The sequence below is a fragment of the Gorilla gorilla genome, chromosome 19 (genome assembly GCF_029281585.2).
Source record: "Gorilla gorilla gorilla isolate KB3781 chromosome 19, NHGRI_mGorGor1-v2.1_pri, whole genome shotgun sequence".
In the NCBI taxonomy this organism is placed as follows: Eukaryota; Metazoa; Chordata; class Mammalia; order Primates; family Hominidae; genus Gorilla; species Gorilla gorilla.
In genome coordinates this window covers 99,559,638-99,573,938 of record NC_073243.2, presented here as the reverse complement: position 1 = coordinate 99,573,938, position 14,301 = coordinate 99,559,638, and the positions used below count along the sequence as shown (strand labels likewise).

Below are 14,301 nucleotides of genomic sequence, written 5' to 3'. Positions count from 1 at the left end.
CAGAGAGAGTCTATGTCTTGCGGATGGCTTATCTGTACTTTTCCTTTACTACAGTGAAGCCCTGTTGCTGCGGAGGTATGTGGTGAAAGGTGTAGCATTCTATAATCTTCTAAGTCCCGGTATTTTAGTGGGTCTGAGTCTTTTTTCTGTGACCTCCACATGTGTTTCTTAGTGGTACAGTTCTTCTCACCTTCTTACCCAACCCTGTGACTCAGGGAGATTAGAAATACTTAAAAGTATGAGGAAAGTCTTTCCTCAAAGGGACAGAGTTCTTGTATATTCTTTTGCCTTAGAGAGTAAGCCTTTGTAGTTGAAAATACTCAATGTACATTTTACAATGATAATCCTTCCCTCCTTCTGCCAGAGCCATAAGGGGATCTTTGTAGGATTTCCACCTTGACAATCTGGTGTTGATCCCGCAAATAGAATCCAAAAAGTGTTAAGGTTTCTCTAAGACTGTGGCACCCTGGAATTTCTCAGTCAGGCTAGTTAGTATACACTTGACCTCTGGAAATTTGTCAAAATTATCATATATATGTTCCTGCCTGTTTATGATATCAGTGGCTTCTGCTCCAGGTAAATATATCTCATCTGTGACTCTGTTATATATTCACCTCTCCAAATTTTGGAGTGATGTTTGCCCTGTAACCTTAGATCTCTAATGGGTACAAGAAAAGTGGTTGATTTATAGCTTGTCAAGCTTTTTCTTATTATGTGTACAGAAGTGATGACTTCCATTCTTTTTATATGTTGAAGCCAAAAGTAGCAGCTCCTCTTCATTATTTTTTTACTTCTTATTCTCTCCTAATCATCATTTTTTCTCTCTCTGAGAATATAACAAATTTTATTAAAAATTTGTATCTAGAAATGTTACATAATGTTTGTGGTTTTAGGTCTGTTCTTATTCGTCTTACTGGACATACAGAAATCATATTTAATCTGATTTTTGCTTACCATTTAGCTGTGTAAAATTTTCCAACACTATGTTTTTTTAGTATATTTTTCTTCATTCTCCCTCTTCTAATGTTTTGGAGCCCTTATGAAGGATTAAAGATCATTTAAAATATTCCCCTCTCTTATTTTTTGTGGCTTGTAGATGCTGTTTATTTAGTGTAGACTGATGACAGAACTTCTGGAAAAGAGAGACATTGTCTAGACAGGTAAAGTAGGTCTCCAGCTTTTCTAGTTCCAGTGGAGCCTCTGCTTCTCTTGGTGTTCATAACTTAAATGAACCTATCCCTGCTTCCATAGCCCAAGTATGTGTAGGTCAAACACCTCTTCTTTGAACCTCTCTGAAGGCTTTCATATTTTCCATTTGTTTTCTCCTGAATTGGTTTCACATGATGGCTTTCTTTCCTGGCCATTAATTGTCTGCCTGTCTTTCACGTATTCATTATATTCTGGTGTCCTGATGGGAATTCCTTTATACTCCAGTGATATTCTTTTTTTTCTTTAAACATTTATTTTAGGCTCAAGAGATACATACACAGGTTTGTTACATGGGTAAATTACGTGTCTTAACTGTTTGGTGTACAGATAATTTTGTCACCCAGGTAATCAGCATAATATCCAATAGGTAGTTTTTCAATCCTGTCCCTCCTCCCACACTCCACCCTCAAATAGGCCCCAAAGTCTGTTGTTTCCTTCCTTGTGTCAACAACATTCTAAATATTTTTTTTAAGATTAAATTAGTTTTACCCAATTTTTACCTACAAATTTAAATCGTAGATAATTGTAGAAGTCTTTTTTTTTTAAAGACAGCATAGTAAAACTATGCAGTGAAACAGCTTTAGTGGCTTGCATTAATTGTTTGTTTAATTTAATCAGTTTTGTTGTTTATTGATAAAATACTTTGCAATATACAAAAACAATGACCAAGAAGTGTACCATTTATGAACCTAAACATCATTTCCCATTACTCCTGGTATGTTTGTGACAAATTATGTTAAACTTATTAGTCACCTCAGATACTTGATACTTTGTGGTATAATCTATACTTATTAGGGCTGGAGAGCACTCTTCCTGAGGTGCCAACACTGAATTTATCACAGCTAAATCACAATGTGTCAGTTGTATTATGATAATGAATTTCTTTATCTAGAATGTATTCCTGACCCAGACAATTAGTTAGTCAATCAGCAATGTTTCTTGACCCCTAAGTATAAAGAGGATTAATTCTACTCTGCATAGTGGGGAGTTAGAAGTAGATTTTCTTTCAAGTAGCAATGTACTCCAATTGTTAGGAAAATTATGCTCAGATGATAAGTTTAAGTTGAGGAAAGGATATTCCTCTTCTAAAATCCTATGTCTGTGTGAACAATTCATTGAATTTACAGAGGGAACATAGCCAAAACAATTAAAACTGTTACAGCATAAGAGCCAGCCAATCAAAACAAGTGCCTCTGATGCACCATACACAGGCAGAAACATGGCTAAATATCACTCATGTTTAGCAATAAAAGGAAAAAAGTCATACATATATAGGTAATGGGGACGGTAATAGTGTTTCAGTATCTTCTCAGGCACACACAATTTGCAGGCATTGGAAAAAATCGAAACCTACACTACCTATGTAACTAACTGAAAACACAAAGATTACTTTTTCCCAAACTTCCCAAACTCTTGAAAATAAAATTCATCCAAAAATATTTATTGAGCACTGTCTACTTTTGTAATGTGTCAAACACCGTGAAATATGCTTATAAGAGAATTCTAAATTGACTGTGTAGCAGTTTTCTAGGAGCTAACATTCTCTTAGATGGAGATAGGCTAGGCAAATTTATAAAATAAAAAAATTTATCAGATTGTATTAAATTCCATTAAAAAATTAAACGAAGTGATATGATCTTGCAGAAATAATTTTAAGATAAGTGTCCAGTAAAGTCACTTGCAAGTGAGAGTTGAGTAGTCACCATCTGAAGTTCTGTACACTTATTAAACAATGTAATTCTCACATAAATGCAGTCAGCTAAGCAATATTTTTATTCCCATCTTTCAGATGATGGAACAGAGGCACAAAAATGTCAAGTAATGTGCCCCAGGTCAGGGCACTCAGATCGTAGGTCTGTGACCTTTATCACTGTACCACACTGCATCTCCTGGTGAGAACTCATGAAAGTCTAAGATGATGAGACAGTTGACTACCTGAAAACATAATAGAATAAGTTTCTATTTAGAGATGACCATTCTTACAAAGCTAGAGGAAGACGTGGATGAGGAGTTGAGGTTGGAATGGGGTCCTGGTCCAAATCATGGAGAGCTTGCAGGGGATATTTAAAAAATATATACCTATATAATTTACATTTACATATACGTGTATTTGTATACGTAAATATATATGACCAGATAATACGTTTTAAGAATCTTTTGAAAAGTGATAAATAACTTCAAAATAAAGATCATTACTGCAATTTATGTATACAAAGAGATTCTTAAGTCATAAAAACTTGTCATATTACCACATGAAAGTATTGACTATTATACAGCAAATGAGATACTCTTCTTCTAAAGCAGTAAAAATATTGTTTATAATAATAGCTAACATTTTTGAGTACTTACTCCATGCCAAGCATTGTTCTGTTACATGTTCTACAAGAAATATCTCACTTAATTCCATAAAACACCAGGAAGCAATACAATAATTTACAGGACAAGATCTAATTTTGTCTCAATTAAAAGCCTCTGTTGTAGGAGTTCTTTTTTCCCTTGACAGTAGTGATTTTTATGTAGAATATCAGTAAGTTCTGCTAATCTGATTCCTGTTCAGAAGTTTAAAATTATTTTTAAAATAAAAATGTTACTTGTGTTACATATACTGAATAGAAAAACAGAATTCCTGATATGACTTAGTTGAAATAGTTAGTTTAATGGATTGGAATTTTGTTAAGAAAAAAATTAAGATGCATCACCGTTAGCCCATATCATCACCGTTTTGTTTCAACATTGTTAATTATTTATATAAGAAGAGGACATCGGCTTTTGATTGGAAAACCTATCCTAAGCCTTTCTCATGTTTAGATTTTGACACTGGTTGTTCCTTATCTCTTTTTCTCAGTTTTTCATCTATACAACTCACTGATCATTGCATCAGGTGATCTTATAAGGAAGCAGAAGGCAGGATGGGGAATTTTATCACAGACTGTTGCTTCCTCATGCAAGATCCACTCTCTCAGGAAGACGTGCTGAGAAAAATATAATTCATTTTCCTGGCAAACCTCTGGCCTCTGAGAAACCCTTGAGAAAACCGAAGCCTACTTCTGTAAGTGAGGCAGTCAGGGAGCAGTTGCCTCATAAAGCAGATGGTGGTCAGCTTGGTTATGAAACAATAAACTAAGGAGACTAATCCCAGCGATGTTTTACACTTACCTGTATCTGACTTTGCTCTTGGACAGTCAATACCAATCCTGCCTGTTCCATTTTAGAAATCAGTGGAACTACTCCAGTCAGTTGTACAGGTGGCCTCAGGTGAAAACTCAGGGCAGGACAAATATTCAGGAGATGAGACCTGGGGAAAACAGATGACAATGGACAACTTACAGTCATTCCTTCATCCATCATCCTTCAATAAATGCCTGGTGAGTGGACTATGACTTAGCCAGCGCTTCCTCCCAATGCATCTCCAGAGGTTTTGAAGTTGAAGCCCTAAGCTTTGGAAAGGCATAAGTTCTTAAATTTTATTAAGTACTATTACTGCTTTCTCTTTTATTATATTTTAACGTCATATCTAAGAAATCATTATCTAGTGCTAAATCACACACATGATTAATGCTAAATCATGCTAAATCCTGCTATGTTACCTTCTAGAAATTTTATAGTATTAGGTTTTACATTTAGGTCTGTAATGCACTTTGAGTTATTTATATGATGTGACTTATGTATTGATTTTTTTTTTTTTGCACATGGATGCCAACTTGTTCTGACAACACATTACAAAAGAACTATTCTTTCTTCATTGACTAGGCTTTGCATCATTGTGAATAATTAGTTGACTACATATAAGTGTATCCGTTCTGATTTTTTATTTTTATCTAATGTATTTGCTTATTATTAGACCAATACCATCCAGTCTTTATTAACTAGTACTAGCTATACTATGTTTTGAAGTAGGAGACTGAAACTTCGGTAACATTTTTTGTGAAAGTTATTTTGGCTATTCTAAGTTATTTGCACTTGTATATAGTCTGTTTTACACAGGTTTTTTTTAAAAAAAATTCAAATTCCCTTTTACACCCATTTTTAAAAAAATATTGTTAGTTTTAAGTTTACTGTCCTGTAATTTGTGATTTTACTGTCTGTACTTTGTTCCTTTTTCTTCTTATTTTTTAATACATTGACTAGGTTTCCTCCTAGTATATTTTTATTGTTGGCTTTAACTATATGTCTTGTTTTTAATGGTTGCTTTCAAGTTTACACATCTTTCATTTATCTAATTACCTATTTACCTTCAGGAACTATTATGCAATTTCACATATAAGAATCTCTAAACATTATACTTTATTTCTCACTTGCCCGAATTCATGCTATCCTTGACAGACATTTTAATTTATATGTGTTATATATACCCAAATATATTATGTATTAACTTGCTTTAAATTGAAAAATATCTTTTAAAAATAATTAAATAAAAATTAAAATATCTTTGTTTCTAAAATTTATATTTTCAAATTTTGTCACTCTTCCTTTCTCTATGTAGATGTACATTTTTCACATTTCAAAAGGACCTTTCTCAATATTTGTTGTATTACAGGTCTGCTAATGTTAACATCTTTTATTTTTAAATGTCTGGAGCCAAGATGGCCACCTAGACCTAGCCAGGGGCTTCTTCCACTGAGAGGGACTAAACCATCAATTAGACTGGCACATTCCAAAGAGACCTTCAGAAAGAAAGCATTGAGAGTCGACAGGAGGAGGATGCAGACTCTCGGATGAAAGGGGATGAATCTAGGAACCCTGCACGAGGTTGTCAAGCACAAGAACTAGTTCCTCACCCTGAGCGGCTGCTGGGGAAAGGGTGAGTGGAATAGATATGGTTCACTCTGCCACAGACCTCTGGTAACCTAGGTAGAGGAGACCCTATGACCTCCCTGGAAATTTCAGCCAACAGGGGAAACTGCCTAGAGAGTTGGCAGAGACAGAACCCCAGCCTTCATGGAGGCCATGGAACTTGGCCTGGGAACAGCTGCAGTGGAGCATGGCCATAAGTACTCATTCCAGAAGGCTCGCCATCATCCTCTAGGTGGCTTTAGCCTTTATTAGCTGTCTGACCAAAACAGAGCACGGCTATCTTACCTATTGGATGGACCCAGGCTGATTTGAGCACCCCTTGACTGCTGGTTTATCCCAGGGTTCCTGCCTGGCCACACCTGCTTGCAGCACAGCCTCAGCTGCCAGCTGAAATGCTTGCTGGTGGCCCCCACTGGCAACCACATGTCCACAGCTCTTGCACTACCAGCATGCACTTGCCTGCAGCCTCCCATCCACTGCTTCACCACCACTCTCACATGCACATGGAGAAGCACACGTGCTTCTCCATGTTGCTGCTGGCATATGTGAACACAGGGACTCCCCACTGCCCACTGCCTCCCCACCAAAGTGCTTTTTGCCAGAACCCCTCATCAAAATGTTGTTGCCAGTGGACTGGGAACAGCTCAGTCCCCGAAGTACAGCAGGTACTTAACTTCAAGGGGCCAGAGAAAAAAAAGCTATGGGCCTGGACCAGCCCCCAGGATAGAGCACACAGCCTAGGAGTGTTGAACTAAGCCTTGACTCCCTGAAATTATTCAGAAATGAAGCTAATTGACTAAATCCAAATTAGACCACAGTCAAATCCTCAAGGGAATCAAAGAATATAAAAGCAAGATGTTCCATTCAAAAGACAGCCACTTCAAAGATTAAAGTAACATTAACCCCAACATATGAGAAAGAACTGTGCAAGATATCTGGCAGTTCTAAAAACCAGAGTATCTTCTTACCTCCAAAAGATTGCACTAGCTCTTCAGCAGTGACTTGTAATCAAAATGAAAAGGCTGATGTCTGGATGGCAATGAAGATCATCAAGATTATGAGAAAGTTGAAAACCAATGCAAATAATCTAAGGAATTCAATAAAATGATACAAGAGCTGAAAGATGAAATAGTCATTTTAAGATAGAACCAAAGTAATCCTCTAGAGCTGAAAAACTCACTATGAGAATTTTGTAATACAATCAGAATTGTTAATACCAGAAGAGACCAAGCTGAAAAAAGAATCTAAGAGCTCAAAGACTGGTTATTCAAATCAACTCAGTCAGACAAAAGTAAAGAAAAAAGAATTTTAAGAAAAAAGAATTTTAATAATTAACAAAACTTCTGAAAAATATGAGATTATGTAAAGAGATCAAATCTGTGACTGGTTTGTGTCCCAGAAAGAGAAGGGGAAGAGCAAGACACTTGGCAAATATATTGAGAATACTGCCCATGAAAATTTTCCCAGTATTGCTAGAGGAGTCAAGATGAAACTATAGGAAATTCAAAGAAATCCAGTGAGATACTATATAGGATGACCACCCCCAAGACACATAATCATCAGATTTTCTAAAGTCAATGTGTAAGAAAATACATTAAAGACAGCTAGAGAAGAGGAGCAGGCCACATTTAAAGGAAACCCCATCAGGCTAACAGCTGAACTTTAATTCAGCTGAAACCTTCTTTTTTTTTTTGAGACGAAGCCTTACTCTGTCACCCAGGCTGGAGTGCAGTGGCGTGACCGCAGCTCACTGCAATGTCCACCTCCGGGGTTCAAGCGATTCTCCTGTCTCAGCCTCCTGAGTAGCTGGGGCTGACTACAGGCATGTGCTACCATGCCCAGCTAATTTTTGTATTTTTAGTAGAGATGGGGTTTCACCAAGTTGGCCAGGCTGGTCTTGAACTCCTGACCTCAAGTGATCCACCCACCTCGACCTCCCAAAGCGCTGGGATTACAGACATGAGCCTCTATGTCTAGCCCAGCTGAAACATTTTAAGCCAGAAGAGATTGGGAGCTTATATTCAGTATCCCTAAGAAAAGAAGTTCCCACTAAGAATTTTATATCCAGCCAAACTAAGCTTCAAAAGTGAAGCAGAAATAAAATCCTATTAAACAAGAAAATGCTAAGGGAATTTATTACCACCAGAGTGCCTTACAAGAGGTAGTTGAGGAAATGCTAAACATTAAAACAGAAGAATGTAACCTGCCACCACGAAAACATGCTTAACACATAGCACACTGACAGTATAAAGCAACATCAAGTCTCCATAATAACCAGCTAACAACACAATGACGAGATCAAATCCTCACATGTAAATATTAACCTTGAACATAAAGCAGCTAAACACCCCACTTAAAAGACACAGAGTAGCAATCTGAATAAAGAAGCAAGATAAAACTGTATGCTGTCTCTCCACATCCTCTCCACATCAATGTGGAGAAATAGGAACACTTTTACACTGTTGGTGGGACTGTAAACTAGTTCAACCATTATGGAAGTCAGTGTGGCAATTCCTCAGGGATCTAGAACTAGAAATACCATTTGACCCAGCCATCCCATTACTGGGTATATACCCAAAGGACTATAAATCATGCTGCTATAAAGACACATGCACACATATGTTTATTGCGGCACTATTGACAATAGCAAAGACTTGGAACCAACCCAAATGTCCAACAATGATAGACTGGATTAAGAAAATGTGGCACATATACACCATGGAATACTATGCAGCCATAAAAAATGATGAGTTCATGTCCTTTGTAGGGACGTGGATGGAACTGGAAATCATCATTCTCAGTAAACTATCGCAAGGACAAAAAACCAAACACCGCATGTTCTCACTCCTAGGTGGGAATTGAACATTGAGAACACATGGACACAGGAAGGGGAACATCACACTCTGGGGACTGTTGTGGGGTGGGGGAAGTGGGGAGGGATAGGTATAGGAGATATACCTAATGCTAAATGACGAGTTAATGGGTGCAGCACACCAGCATGGCACATGTATACATATGTAACTAACCTGCACATTGTGCACATGTACCCTAAAACTTAAAGTATAATAAAAAAAAAAAACTGTATGCTGTCTTCAAAAGACCCATCTCACATGCAATTACACCTATAGGCTCAAAGTAAAGGAGTGAAGAAAAACCTACTTATCTAATGTAAAACATTAGATAAGTTGCTGATACATTTGGGATATATGTTTCTACTCAAACCTCATGTTGAAATGGACTCCCTGATGTTGGAGGTGGGGCCTGTTGGGAGGTGATTGGATCATAGGGCAGATTTCTCATGAATGGTTGGCACCATCTCCTTGATGGTGTCCTCATGATAGTAAGTGAGCTATCATAAGATCTGGCAATTTAAAAGTGTGTTGCACCTCCCCTTACCCTTGTTCCTGCTCTGGCCACATGAGGTGCCTGTTTTCCCTTCACCTCCTGCCATGATTGTAATTCTCCTGAGGCCTCTCCAGAAGCTGAGCAGATGCCAGCATCATCCTTTCTGTATAGCCTGCAGAAACATGAGCCAATTTAACCTCTTTTTTTTTTTTTTTTTTTTTTTGAGATAGAGTCTCACTCTGTTTCACAGGCTGGAGTGTAGTGGCATGATAACCGTTCATTGCAGACTTGACTTCCAGGCTCAAGTGATCCTCCCACCTCAGCCTCCTGAGTAGCTGGGACAAGAGATGCATGTTACCACTTTCATCTATTTTTGTATTTTTTGTAGAGAAGGGATTTTGTCATGTTGCCCAGGCTGGTCTTGAACTTCTGGGCTCAAGTGATCCCGCCCTAGCCTCCCAAAATGCTGGGATTACTGGCATAAGACACCATACCTCACCTCTCTTTTCTTTATAAATTACCCAGTCACAGGATTTTTTATAACAATGTGAGAACAGCCTACTACAGATTGTTATTCTTATTTTAGACTAAACATACTTTAAACCAACCAGTATCAGAAAGTAAAAGAAAGTCATTACATAATGATAAAGAATTCCATTTAATAAGACTTACCTATCCAAAATATGTATGCACCCAACACTTTAGCACCCAGATTCAAGTTTTTAGAGATGTACAAAGAGACTTAGATAACCACACAATAATAGCGAGAGACTTCAACACCCCATTGACAATGTTAGACAGATCACTGAGGCAGAAAACTAACAAAGATATTCAAAGTATGCAGCCAACAGTTGACCAAATGGACCTAATAGGCATCCATGGAACACTGCACACAACAGCAACAGGGCATACATTCTTTCCATGTGTACATGGTGCATACTCTTAGACTGACCACACACTTGGACATAAAGCAATTCTCAAAAAATTCATAAAAAGAAAAATCATACCAACCACACTCTTGGACCACAGTGCAATAAAGATAAATAACTATGCCAAGAAGATCTCTCAAAACTGTAAAATTGCAAGAAATTAACCCTTTTCTGGTTGGCCCCAAAAATACTTGCCCACAGTGCTTGTGGCTTGGTGTTTGCCCTGAGATAACTTTGCCATGAAATATTTCACTTTTCTTCTTATTTTTGCATCACTCTAGTATATTGACCTTGGAAACAGAAGACATTGTTCTATTTTATAGCATTCTGCTTTTAGTAGTGGTATTTCCATGTATAAAATATGGTAATTCTTGATAGCTGAAAATATCAAATCCTAGAAAACATAGTATCCCTACACATGATATTGACATTGTTCTAAAACAATTGGCCAAAGATTCATTTGATGAATCCATTTTTTAAAAAAATAAATGACTCTGATTATTCAGGTGATTCTGATGTTACTTCTGTTTAGAAATTACTCCAAGAGCAGTTTTTATATTTTATTTTCATATAGAAAATCTGTCAGATTTGCTTCAAACTCAAAGAGCATGTTTATGTAAAATTAAATGATTGCAGACAGTGAGCTGCACTTATTTTTTTTAAATGGAAAAAGGTTAAAGAACTGCCTCCTAAATGATTTAAGGTAAAGAATAAAATTAATACAGAAATCAAGAAATTCACTGAAACTAATGAAAACAAAGATACAACATTTCAGAATCTCTGAAACATAGCTAAAGTAGTGCTAAGATGAAAGTTTATAGTGTTAAATTCCTACATCCAAATGTTAGAAAGATCTCAGATAAACAACCTAACATCACATCCAGAGGAACTAGAAATACAAGAGCAAAACAACTCAGATGTGAGCAGAAGAAAATAAATAATTAAAATCAGGGCTGAACTCAATGAAATTGAGACATGTAAATTCATAAGGAGAATCAACAAAACCAAGAGCTAGTTCTTTGCAAGAATAAATAGAATTTACAGACAAATAACTAGACTAATAAAGAACAAAAGAAAGAAGGTCCAAACAAACACAATCAGAAATGACAAATGTGACATTATCACTAACCCCACAGAAATATAAAAAACCTCTCAGAACCTATTATGAACACCAGTATGCACACAAACTAGAAACCTTAGAAGAAATGGATAAATTTCTCGAAACATAAAATATTCCACGATTGAACTGGGAAGAAATTGAATCTGTGTGCTGACCAATAATGAGTTTCTAAATTGATTTAGTAATAAGAAATTTACTAACCAGAAAAAAGGTCTGTACCAGACAGATTCACAGCCAAATTCTACCAGACATAGAAAGAAGACCTGGTACGAATCCTAGTGAAACTATTCCAAAATTTGAGAAGAGACTTCTCTTTAACTTCCTCTACAAGGCCAGCATTATTCTCATACCAAAACTTAGCAGAGACGTAATGAAAAAAAGAAAATTTCAGGCCAGTACCCTAAATAAACATAGACACAAAAATTACCAACAGAATACTAGCAAATCAAATACAGCAGAATATAAAAAACTAATCCATCACAGTCAAATAGGCGTTGTTCTTGGTATGCAAGTTTGGGTCAACCTACGCACATCAATAAATGGGATTCGTCACACAAACAGAACTTAAAACTAAAGCCACATGGTCATTTCAATGGTCATAGAAAATGCATCTATCTCTTCATGTTTAAAACCTTCAACAAACTAGGTATTAAAGGAACAAGTCTCAAAATTATAAGAGCTATCCATGATAAACCCACAGCAAACATCATACTGAATGGGAAAAAGCTGGAAGCCTTCCCACTGATAACTGGAACAAGACAAGTGTATCCACTCTCACTACTTCTGTTCAACAGAGTACTGGAAGTTCTAGCTGTCAATCAGGTAAGAGAAAGAAATAAAATAACATACAAGTAGAAAGACAGCAATCAAATTATCTCTCTTTGCAGATGATATGATTCTATACTTAGAAAATCCCATAGTCTCTGCACAAAGTCCCCTAGAACTGATAAACAACCTCAGTAGTTTTATGATAGAAAATCAATGTTCAAAAATCAGTAGCATTTTTATATACCAGGAACATCCAAGCTGAGAGCCAAATCAAGAATTCAATCTTATTTACAATAGCCACAAAAAGAACAAAATACCTAGAAGTGCAAATAACCAGGATGGTCAAAGATGTTTAGAATGAGAATTATAAAACATGACTGAAAGAAATCCGAAATGACACAAATAAATGGAAAAATCTTCCATGCTCATGGATAGGAAGAGTCAATATTGTTAAATGGACATCTGCCCACAGCAATATACAGATTTGATGCAATTCCTATCAAATTATCAACATTATTTTTCACATAATTAGAAAAAGCAATTCTAAAATTTATATATGACACCGAAAAGAGTCCAAATACCCAAAGCAATCCTAAGCAAAAAGAAAAAGCTGGAGGCATCACCTTATCTGATTTCAGATTTTAATTATAAGTCTACAGTAACCCAAACAGCATGGTACTGGTACAAAAATGGACACATAGATCAATGGAACAGAATAGAGAATCCAGAAATAATAAAGAAACATACCTATAACCTACTGATCTTCAACAAAGTTGACAAAAACATACAATTGGTAAAGAAGACCCTATTCAATAAATAGTGCTGGGAAAATTGAATTGCTATATGCAGAATAATGAAACTGGAACCCTATCACTCATTAAATACAAAAATTAACTCAAACTGCATTAAAGACTTAAATGTAAGACCTGAAACTATCTAAATTATCAAAGAAAACCTAAGAAAATCTCATTTAGGCATTGGACTAGAAAATGAATTTATGACTAAGACCTCAAAAGTAAATGCAACAAAAATAAAGCTAAACAAAAAATTCAGAACATACATAAATTAAAAAATCTTTTGTACAGTAAAAGAAATAATCAACAGAGTAAATATATAACCTCCAGAATGAGGGAGAATATTTTCAAACTATGCTTCCAATAAAGGACTAATATCCAGAGTCTATAAGGAACTAAAACAACTTAGCAACAACAACAAAAACAATAACATCATTAAAAAGTGGGCAAAGGACATGAACAGACATTCCTGAAAAGAAGACATAGAAGCAGCCAGAAAACATGTGAAAAAATGTTGAATATTATTAATCATCAGAGAAATGCAAATTAAAGCCACAAAGAGATACCATCTCAAAGCAGTCAGAATGGTTATTAAAAAGTCAAAAAACAACAGATGTTGGCAAGAATGCAGAGAAAAGGGAATGCTTTACACACAGTTGATGAGAATGTAAATTAGTACAACTTCTATGAAAAATAGTATGGAGATTTCTCAAACAATTAAAAATAGAATCACCATTTGATATGGGAATCTCATAACTAGATGTTTACCCTCCACAAAATAAATTGTGATATCAAAAAGACACCTGTACTCCTATGTTTTCTGCAGCACTATTCACAACAGCTAAGTCATGGAATCAACCTGAGTTTTGATCAACAAATTGTTGGCTAAAGAAAATGTGGCATATATACACCATGGAATAGTACTCTGAGATAATAAAAAATAAAACCATGATGTCTTTGCAGCAACATGCATGTTGCTTGAGGCCATTATACTAAGTGTTTTTTTACTCAGAAATAGAAAAGCAAATACAACATGTTCTCACTTATAAGTGGGTGCTAAACAATAGATACCTATGGCCATATAGAGGAGAATGATAGCAACTGGGGACTCCAAAAGTGGGGAGGGTGTTTGTGGGTGAGTTTTGAATAATTATCTATTTTGCACAATACTATTTGACTGTCCAGGTGATGGATACACTAGAAACCCAGACTTTGCCACTATGCAATAAATATCCATATTACGAAACTGTACATGTACCCCCCGAATCTATAAAAATTAAAAAAATACATTTTAACATAATAAAATATAGAATTGTAAATTTAAACTAAATAAGTTTTATTC

At 35.9% G+C, this 14,301-nt stretch overlaps 1 long non-coding RNA gene across 1 annotated transcript in view; it reads right to left on the bottom strand.

Annotated features, from left to right (window-relative positions):
- The window catches only part of LOC129528128 (uncharacterized), a 211,999-nt gene that overhangs the window by 163,316 nt on the left and 34,382 nt on the right, over positions 1-14,301 (bottom strand). The window contains exon 3 of the long non-coding RNA XR_008673351.2: positions 4,366-4,504. This is a non-coding gene — a long non-coding RNA (uncharacterized lncRNA). The remainder of the gene's footprint in view (positions 1-4,365; positions 4,505-14,301) is intronic.